Raw genomic sequence first — 12026 nt, forward strand, 5'->3', positions numbered from 1 at the left:
ACATCAATTAAATATATATATATATATATATATATATATATATATATATATATATATATATATATATATATAAATTATTTATTTTTTCCCCCTTGAATATCTCGTTTTTAAGATCATTGGATAGATGGCAAGCCAATCATGATTTTGTGGACACACTTCTAACCAATCACAGCGTCGGCTGTGGGGCAGGAGGCGGGATTTCTGAATAGAGGTGTGGAGAAATAATAAGGCGCCCAGAGGTGTTTGCGACAGACACGTGTAAACAAACCAGTATATAAATAAGAAATGATTCGTTTAACAAACACGAGTAAGATCACTTCCCTTTTTCTGTGATAGAAAAAAAGGAAAATCGAGTTAAAAATTGGTATAAACAATGAGTATTTTCCTAAGCCGTCGTTTTTGGCTATGCGTGAATGGTTCAGAAGTCTTTCCTCAGAGAGACACTAATGAATGGGTGCAGAGTAAACAAACTATTTACACGCGTTTATACGCTCACACGTTGGATTGTTCAGTGTGTAAGCACCTCATATGATGATTATGGTTATACTGGTATTTGATAAGACATCCCGGTAATTAATGTTTTTAAGGTCATTGGCTTTTATTAATTATTAAAAAAAAAAAAACTTCTGCACGTGGTTTATATGCAAATGATTAGGGGCGGGGTCATGACATGTCATTTCGCGGGAAAGGGTTTGAACTGGATCAGATCTGACGTTCATGCTTGGATGGTTTCCTGGTTTATTCTGTAACACAGTCAGGATTTTAATGAGATGTTTGTGATGTCAGATGTCATCTTTTGGCTGGTGCTGTTTGTGTTATTCCTGTGAGAAATTGTGTGATATGCTGATGCTCGTCTAGTAACTGTTACATTTAATTGGAGAAACATTTATCTACAAAATACATGATCATAATCAGCAAGAGCTGCTTTTTAAGCGTCAGTCTGATGACACAGATGTGCTGATTTCATACATACATACATACATACTTACATATATAAAAATTCATTGTCATCACATACAGGTACAAAGCAATGAAATGCAGTTTAGCATCTTTCATAAGTGCAAATAGTAGCATTGTGCAAACTGACAAGTGCAGACAAATATGTACATATTTGTACACCAAATAATTCTAAAGGTTATGGGCACTGAAAATGGGCAGAAGCAGTACCCTGAGAATATGTGAAGCTTGGTGAAGGTTTAATTCAAGGCTGTTGCTGTATTTCTGCAAATGGTTCTTGGCGATCTGGTCAGGATTAATAGGGTCCCTAATGCTAAGAAATACAGGCACAGGGTTAAGCAAGAATACATTGACATTTTTTTTTTAATTAAAATACCAAATACCTTAGGTTTAGGTGCCTCAGAATAAACTACAAAATACAGCAGCCACACAATGTGTAAAAATAAACTACAGTATTTTTATATTTAAAAAAACAGAAATTTTCTTTTACAAGGGAGCATGTAATGTCTTTGCAAACCTTCCATTAATATTTGATAGCAACAGCTTTTCTCTGGCCGAGTCATGCAATAAATCTAACATCACAGAACCAGTTCACAGATCAATTATTCACATACATATCTCAGAGATCTCTCAAATAAAGGTTAGTTTTAAAGTAACCAAGAGTTTAATGTTAAACAGTTTGCGACTCATAACTGTATCCTAATATAGTTACTTGGTGTTTGGTAACGAAGGGCTACTTTGCATGAGCAACACTGACTCAACGACAAACAAATCATTCATTAGAGGACAACTGATAGCACCCGTATTTTTAGCAACTTGTTTCTAACTAATTAATCGTTTTATTGTTAATCATAAATATAATATATTATGTGCCAGGCAGTTATTCATGGTATTCAATGGTATGCAAAATCATTATCCTACTAAAGAGCTACTTCAATTAGTCTCAATAAGTCTGGGCAAACTTCTGAATAGGCACCACTCAGAGGCCACATTTTTAGGATGTAATCGTGTATACTTCTTACAAAGTATTTTAAAGTATTTTAAAACCACAAAAATACAAAACGCTAAAATATTTTGATACAAAGTAATTTTCATCAACCCTATAAAATACAAATTACAAAATCTAATTTTATATTTGAAATAAATATCATAAATACTGCCCATCCCTGTACAAGCAGATAATTATCCACCATGCAATACCATTAGGATCATATCTGATTGGCCAAGATTTATTTTGCAGCAGAACAACAACCCCACACATAAAGCAAATGTCATCAAGAACTATCTTCAGAATGTAGAAGAACAAGGAGTCCTGGAAGTGATGGCTTGGCCCCCCACAGTACCCTGATTTCAACATAATTTAGTCTGTCTGTGATTACATGAGGAGATAGAAGGATTTTAAGCAGCCAACATCCACAGAAGATCTCTAGTAGTCTCCAAGATATTTGGAACAACCTTCCTGTTGAGTTCCTTCAAAAAATGTGTGCAATTGTAACTATAATTGATGCTGTTTTTAGCCTAAGGGTGGTCACATCAAATATAGATTTGATTTAGATTTCTCCTCTGTTACTTTACTATTAGTTTTTGGTAAATTAACACTTCTATTTTTGAACCCATTCTTACTTTACAGTATTTTTTCACACCCAGCTAAAACTTTTACATAATACTGTGTGTGTGTGTGTGTGTGTGTGTGTGTGTGTGTGTGTGTGTGTGTGTGTGTGTGTGTGTGTGTGTGTGTGTGAGAGAGAGAACATTTAGAGCACGATGTGTGTAAGGCACAAGACATGTAGAGAAATATGGTCTATTAGATATTGTATGTATCTGTACACATGTACAGATGCTATACAGATATATAGAGGATAGATAGATAGATAGATAGATAGATAGATAGATAGATAGATAGATAGATAGATAGATAGATAGATAGATAGATAGATAGATAGATAGATAGATAGATAGATAGATAGATAGAACATTCCTCATCTACCCAGCAGGGGGCAGTGTACATTAGGCTAATGCCTCCGTTACACTCGTCCCAGTTGCGGATTCTTATTCATAAACATGTTTTATTCACTGTCTGGCCAAAAGAAGTAACCACCTGGATGATGTAACTAAGCAAATATGTAATATGTAAATAATTACTGCACTGAGTAATACGCTTCAGCTGGCAAATTATTTAACCCTAACTTTTTCCAGTGAGTAGCTTTTTAGACATATCTTATGATCTTATGGAAGACAGAAGTGTCAGAATCATTGGCCTGCATCAAGCAAAGCAAACAACTAAGGAGCTTGCTGAAACTACTAAAACAGGATTAAGAACTGTTCAACACATTATTAAAACCTGGAAGGATAGTGGTGAACCAATATCTTCAAGAAGAAATGTGCTTGAAAAAAAATCTTTGGTGAAAAAAAATTTAGTGAAATCAAATCATGAAGAAAAAAACCCCAGTAAAACTCCCGGCTATGATTAATACTGAAAGTAAGAGTATTTCCACACACACACAATGTGAAGAGAAATCAAGGGATGGGAATAAACAGTTGTTTGGCCTTAGTGAAACCAAATATCAGTGAGGCTAAGCAGAAAAAATGCTTCAGTTTGTTATGGAGTATTAATATTGGACACCAAAGCAATGTTAAAAGGTAATGGGGTCTGATGAGTCAAGATTTACCCTGTTCCAGGGTGATTGGTGTATCAGGGTAAGAAGAGAGGCAGATGAAGTGATGCACCTATCATTGGCCATATTCCAAGATTGACAGGAAGCAAGAGTGGTTCAGGGAGCATGAGTAACATAATTTTCACACCAAAGGGTCCAAATTTTAATGTACTGGAGAATACTTAATACAAGATCTTGCCAAGAAACGAATGCAACTCTGGATGAAAATAAATGTAATAAAATAAAATTATTAATTTTGTAAATAAAACATTACTTAGGCTTTTCGAAATGATGCCATGGCAGATGAATGCCCTAATCAAAGCATAGCAATTCCAAATAAGTTGGGATGCTGTGTAAAATATAAATAAAAACAGAATGCAAATCTCATAAACATATATTTTATTCAAAATAGAGCATACAAAACATATTAAATGTGTAAACTGAGGAAATGTATTATTTCATGGAAAATAATAAGGTAATTTAGAATTTGATTTCTGCATCACGTCTTGAAAAAGTTAAAACGGAGGGAACCAAAAGCTGGTTCTTTTCCAGCCTTTGGTTCTCTCCTTTTTAACTTTTAGTAAGTGTACTTAAAAAAGTAAAGCAGCTGGGGTACATTTTGCAAATAATTAATTTAATTGTTAATAGGTCAGTAACATGATTGGGTATAAAAAGATTAACTTTGAGAGACAGAGTCACCCAGAAGTAAGCTTGGCAGAAGGTTTACCAATCTGCAAAAAACTGTGTCTACAAATTATGGAACAAAATTAAGAATAATGTGCTTCAATGTAAAATTGTGAAAATATAAACGATCAACAAAAGATTAAGTAAATCTGGAGAAATCATGATGCTGAAAAATCCATATTGGATGGTCATTGCACAGAATTAAAAACAGGCATGATTTTGTAATGGAAATAACTGCATAGGCTCAGAAACACATCCACAAATCACTGTAAAGTTTTTATAGCTGTATTCGGTTTCCTGTGCGTTCATGAAATACAGGTTAAATATCTGTCATGCAAAGAAGAAGCCATATGTGAACATGATCTGGAAACACCACCATGGTTTCTGAGCCAAAGTTAATTTAAAATGGACTGAGGCAAAGTGGAAAACTGTTCTATGGTTGGACGAATCAAAATTAAAAAGATTTTGGAATACATGGATGCTCTAAAACAGAGAGGGACCATTCGTTTGGTTTGTTTTCGGCCTGCTGTTAGTTTGGAGGTGCACTACTGTCTTTAAAATGGGCAGCTTGCACATCTGGAAAGGTACCATAAATTCTGAAAGTATATACAGGTAGTAGAAGACTTTCTGAAGGTTCAGACATTCCACTAATTGAAAAAAAAAGACAAACAACAAAGAAAACTAAAGACTGTTGAACAGCTAGAATCCTGTACTAGACATAAATTGGACAACATTCCTTTAACAAAACTCCAGCAACTGGTCTCTTCAGTTCCCTCATGTAAAAAGACTGAAGAAAGGATGCTACACAGTGGTAAATGGCCATGTTCCAACTTGAAACATGTTGAAGCCATCAAATTCAAAAGTATCTAATTATTCTTTAAAATGGTAAATCTTTTAGGTTAAACATTTAATATGTTTTCTATGTTCTACTTGGAATAAAATATGGATAAATAATTAAGAAATAGGGGTTTTAAATGATGGTCAAAGGAAATATTAGTGAGTGTAACTATTTTTGACCAGGCTGTGTATTTCTGAATTTTGTTTTTCTTTTTATATAAACATTCTGTATTTGTATAGTTTCATTCCTTATAGAGGCAAACAGGTGTGGCAGTTCAGTGTATTTTGATTATATATCTAAATGGTATGTAAAAATATCTATATCTAAAACACGTTCATTATTCCTACATATTGCTTTATTGTTTCATGTCAAAACTTTCTTTCTTTTTTTCTTTCTTTCTTTCTTGCTTTCTTTCTTTTTTTTCTTTCACATATTCAATTCCTTGCTAATTTGTAACTTTAGCTAATGGTTACTGAATTTTCTATCAATCAACACCTAATGGAAGTAAAATTTTAACTTGCATTGTGTCACTTATACTTTAATACTATCATGATAAGGTTCATAATTAACTCCTATATGATGTTATTCAACTGGTTCCTCATAAAATGTAATTTCTGTGTGTTTGAATAAATGCATGTACAAAACGATGAAATGTAAATGAATGTAAAATCCTACAAAGTAAAACTGGCCTTCTTGACTGGATGTAGAGTTATTACTGATAGAACAGTCATTTTTAACTAAACTGGTGAGAATACTTTCTGTATACAGTATTTATTAAATTTATTATAGTTTATTTAAAAACTGTGTACACATTTTGAATCTGTGTGTATGTTTGCACCTGACACCAAGACAGATTTCTAGTACTGTAAAGTGCTCTTTGCTGTACCTGGCAATAAAGTTTTTCTGATTCTGATTCTGGGAAGAAATATAATATTCAAGATTATGGCATATAGACTCTTTTGTCTTTCTTTATAATGTTACAAACTGTCCATATATACTTAAGCCTCAAGACCTATAACTCTAGACACTTTCTGAAATTAATGAAATATACTGTGATGAAAAGAGTGATTTTTATTTACATTTTATTTACTAAACCCAGCAAGTGGTCCTTTTAACAGACCTGGGATTTAAATTCACTGGTCTTTAAGCCATGTGTGTTTGCTTGTTGCAAGTAAAGCAGGGTACATTGTAAACCAGGTGCAACAGCGACATGGCTTTTTCTGTTGACTCACAGCTTGGCCTTAAAGTGACGTTAAGCTCCTTTCATGATTACAAATAGTTTTACAACTGAAACAGTTATGTGTTATATAAAATTATTATAAAATTATTTTATTAATAAATACATATTTATTTATTTATTTATTATATTATTATTATTATTACCATATGGCAACATGTTTAAAACTAATTAATGCTTTAATAATGTATTATTATATGCACTAATGATTAGTGCTTCAGGAAGTAATGAATCATATATAAATTTAGATAGTCCTATATAATAATAGCTATTAATAATCATAATAGTTAAGTACACATTTGCCATGCAAAATTTGCCATGCAAAGCCAGCACAATAAGTTGCTTTAGACCGCATGACCACCTGAGATCACAAACCATGGCCTAGCTTGTGTACAAATGTTGTGCATAGATTTGAGCAATATAAACTATATATTTTATACCACAATTAAAAAATATGAATATTGCAATTAAAAACAATAATCCTCAATCAATTAATTAGTCATGTGTTGGGGTTTGGTTTAGTTTAGAATTGGGGTTCCCCCCTCCCCACCAATTAACACCCACCAAAAAAAAAAACCAGGACACTTGTTCCCTCAAAACTTTCACACCTCTTTGCCCTGGGTTCGGTGTTTACCCCTCAGTCAAACCCTAAACTGGGTCACTACAGGAACGTGATGCTAAAAGTGGATGTACTGTAGCCGTATCACATCACAGATTTCTCCAGGCTGCTAGGATAACTTTCTCTGATGTTCTTTCTCCTTTCTAAATACATTACATTTTTGGTAGCTCAGTGAGGACAACACAGTGCTCTTATAGAAACTAAGGTATATGTGAAAACTAAATATTACTGAAGAGACAGTGTCCTACTGTATATTCTACACACTCTGTTGGCTGCTCTATGTAAACATTTCTATTGCAGAAACTTACTCACAAATTAACACATCTCTTGAACAACTTATTGAAACTTTTTTTTAAATAAAAAAAATATTTTAGGTTTTCATGGTAGTTTGTTTCAGTTATAATGCGACAGGGTTGTGTGAACAGGTGAATGTCGGACTGTGCATGAAATACTTTGGTGGGCATGACTGATCATGTCTGATATTAGAACCGTCATTAAAAAAGATCTACACATTTGGCTTGGCGTACAAGAGCAAGATAATGTTTTCATGCCCAAAGTTCAGCTGTGAACTTCAGGCACTCTGTATCTGTATTTAGATATAATCCTCATGTAGTGCAGGGGTCTGTGAGACCCATTTTCTGTGTTCAGTAAGAGAACAACAACGCAACTGATTATTACTTGTCATTACAATTGGCCTTGGTGCATTTGCTCTAAGGAGCATAAATTTTTTTTATATTCCTGCATAATTTGATATGATTGACAAATATTGTAGCAAGTCTAATTGACCACTCAAGGATTAATACCCAAGTAGGTGTGGCGTAAAACAGAAGTTTTTCAATTTATTTTTTTCTTATTTGTTTTTTTGTTAAATTAACTATAAATCCTATCAATATGCCTTCAAACACTGGAAAACCCCAGAGCTAGAAGTACCAGCATGGAGTGTATACTTACTCTTTTTTTAAAATCCCGTACACACACTTATTATTTTAGTTTGTTCCTTTCGCCACAAAAAATGAAGAAACTACTAGGTTAATTTAAAACAGCATGATCCTTCCAAGACAGTTACTAAGAATAAAGGAATTAATAGTAATCCATTCGTGCAAGTTTCAACTTTAATTTACTTGATAATGCAGTACCACCATCAATATCAGCATGTTTGCCATCTCATTGACTGCTAACTCAAAGCAACTTTACTATAATATACAATATACTGATAGTTCAGTAGTTACGGCTCTGAGTTATTAATCATAAGTTAAGTGGTTCAAGACCTAGTACCAGCTACTATTTTTGGGCCCTTGGGCAAGGCCCTTAAACCCCCTTATACCATGTGCTCTGACTCCAGCAAAAGAATTTCACTGTGCTGAAATGCATATGTAACAAATAATGGATTTTTATCTTAACATCCAGACTAGCATCTGCAAATGTTGTGAGTAAAAAAAGGGCCTGCATGCTCTTTTCTATTAAATGCTAAGACTCGTTATCCTGCATCTAAACGTGTTTGTGAATGGATGCTATGTTTGTCCAGACAAATAGATAAAGAAAAATGGATTATCATCTCGCTAGACTTTTTACCTCTTTTTACACCTGGATAACAATTTGTTTTGCGATTGTGATACTGACTTCCAGGCAGATTGTGTTGGATTTTATATAGAGATGGTCACAAAGGAACAAGGGTGTTCTTTCCAGGTTCAACTGTAGGTCTCCTTTTGTTCATGTTATATAGTTAATCACTGGGCACTCTGATTGGTTGTGTACCTAATGTGCTAATCTTCTCAAATACTAGGAAGTCACATTTTGTTGAAGATATCATTGGTGGTCCTGGTAAGTTCTATAGTAAGTGTTAATGTATTTTGCAGCACAAAGCATATAAACTTTCTCAATACTAGCTGTACCTGACTAAAAAATTGCACTGATCAGTTTTAATAAGAACAACTGAAGCGTTTTTATTCTAAGTCCACCACAGGCAGATTTATCTGAGAAAATTAAGAAAGAAGGTGAGCAACAAAGGGACAACAAAAAATTTGGGTCATGTTGCCCGAGAGGAGATTTTGAAGAATAGCCCTGCGTCAGGGTCTGTACATGTGACACCAGTTGTGAATGGAAAAAAGTGTCCTGGGAAACTCTCCAGAGAGACTGAAATACGACCAGACACAACAGTGGACCCTTTTTAAACTCTTTGAATTAGAACATTAGCAAAGCTGCATGAAAATGTTTTGATTGTGTGCATTATAAAGAATTTGTAGACATATACCCACAAACAAAGAATATTACAGCTGTTTTATAAAATATGTGGTTCTGGGGTTTTTTTGGTTCTGTTTTTTTTTTTAATTTGGTTTGGTTTTTTAAGGTAATAACCCTACATGAATTTTGATAATTAACCTATTTTTGCATATAATCCATGCATAACTTTGAACCCGTTGCATAGGACAAGACATAAAATTGAAGCCTTTCCATATAAGTAATAGACCTCTCACCCAGATATATATATATATATATACACCCACAGGCATATTAGTACTCATTAGGATAATTTATTTTTTTGATCTTGCAAGAGCGCAGTGCCAGCTGTTATTTAAGGCAAGCAGGGAGGAACTTGTCTGCGTCACACAGACATACCTGGATCCAATTTCAGTCTGACACTGAAGGGAGGGTTCTCATGGATCCAGAAAATGATGTTGTTTACCTCTTTAGGGATCCAAAAGGGCACGAGATGTACTGAGGAACTGGTTTAAACTGGCTGCAGCAACCTTTTGTGATTTGTTCATGGAACTCACGTGGAACTGATATGATATATATATATATATATATATATATATATATATATATATATATATATATATATATATATATATATATATATATATACAGTGAGGAAAATAAGTATTTGAACACCCTGCTTTTTTGCAAGTTCTCCGACTTAGAAATCATGGAGGGGTCTGAAATTGTCATCGTAGGTGCATGTCCACTGTGAGAGACATAATCTAAAAAAAAAAATCCAGAAATCACAATATATGATTTTTAAACTATTTATTTGTATGATACAGCTGCAAATAAGTATTTGAACACCTGTCTATTAGCTAGAATTCTGACCCTCAAAGACCTGTTAGTCTACCTTTAAAATGTCCACCTCCACTACATTTATTATCCTAAATTAGATGCACCTGTTTGAGGTCGTTAGCTGCATAAAGACACCTGTCCACCCCATACAATCAGTAAGAATCCAACTACTAACATGGCCAAGACCAAAGAGCTGTCCAAAGACACTAGAGACAAAATTGTACACCTCCACAAGGCTGGAAAGGGCTATGGGGAAATTGCCAAGCAGCTTGGTGAAAAAAGGTCCACTGTTGGAACAATCTTTAGAAAATGGAAGAAGCTAAACATGACTGTCAATCTCCCTCGGACTGGGGCTCCATGCAAGATCTCACCTCGTGGGGTCTCAATGAACCTAAGGAAGGTGAGAAATCAGCCCAGAACTACACGGGAGAAGCTGGTCAATGACCTGAAAAGAGCTGGGACCACCGTTTCCAAGGTTACTGTTGGTAATACACTAAGACGTCATGGTTTGAAATCATGCATGGCACGGAAGGTTCCCCTGCTTAAACCAGCACATGTCCAGGCACGTCTTAAGTTTGCCAATGACCATTTGGATGATCCAGAGGAGTCATGGGAGAAAGTCATGTGGTCAGATGAGACCAAAATAGAACTTTTGGGTCATAATTCCACTAAACGTGTTTTGAGGAAGAAGAATGATGAGTACCATCCCAAGAACACCATCCCTACTGTGAAGCATGGGGGTGGTAGCATCATGCTTTGGGGGTGTTTTTCTGCACATGGGACAGGGCGACTGCACTGTATTAAGGAGAGGATGACCGGGGCCATGTATTGCGAGATTTTGGGGAACAACCTCCTTCCCTCAGTTAGAGCATTGAAGATGGGTCGAGGCTGGGTCTTCCAACATGACAATGACCCAAAGCACACGGCCAGGATAACCAAGGAGTGGCTCTGTAAGAAGCATATCAAGGTTCTGGCATGGCCTAGCCAGTCTCCAGACCTAAACCCAATAAAGAATCTTTGGAGGAAACTCAAACTCTGTGTTTCTCAGCGACAGGCCAGAAACCTGACTGATCTAGAGAAGATCTGTGTGGAGGAGTGGGCCAAAATCCCCCCTGCAGTGTGTGCAAACCTGGTGAAAAACTACAGGAAACGTTTGACCTCTGTAATTGCAACCAAAGGCTACTGTACCAAATATTAACATTGACTTTCTCAGGTGTTCAATTACTTATTTGCAGCTGTATCATATAAATAAATAGTTAAAAAAATCATACATTGTGATTTCTGGATTTTTTTTTTAGATTATGTCTCTCACAGTGGACATGCACCTACGATGACAATTTCAGACCCCTCCATGATTTCTAAGTGGAAGAACTTGCAAAATAGCAGGGTGTTCAAATACTTCTTTTCCTCACTGTATATATATATATATATATATATATATATATACATGTGTGTGTGTGTGTGTGTGTGTGTGTGTGTGTGTGTGTGTGTGTGTGTGTGTTGTTATTTAGCTTTAGTCATTATTTTGAGGTAGTGGTTAAGTTTGCTACAAAAGCAAATTAATCACTCTTAACAAGCTGCATGTGCAAATATAAGTCAAATATATATATATATATATATATATATATATATATACATTGCATAAACTCTCAGTTCCTTAAAAGCAGTGGGTTTTTAGCACATGCTTTCACGTGCAGTAGCAGGAATTTCGTTGAAGTCCCTATCAATTCCTTGAAGCCATGATCTCTTGCAAGGACAAAACAATTCCATGTGTCAAGAGAGCACCAGGAATGAAGTACATGATCTTAAATATGGCCTGACAAGGGCCCCTCATTTCCTTTTTACAGACAAATGCCTTTAACAGATTGGCTAAAAATTTATTGTGTTTCTAAAACTAGGTTGATACTTAAAATAATATGTAAACGTATTGTGTTTAACCTATGACAGTATAATACTGTCATAGGTTAAACACAATACGTT

The sequence above is a fragment of the Silurus aristotelis genome (assembly GCF_946808225.1).
Source record: "Silurus aristotelis genome assembly, chromosome: 18".
Lineage (NCBI taxonomy): Eukaryota > Metazoa > Chordata > Actinopteri > Siluriformes > Siluridae > Silurus > Silurus aristotelis.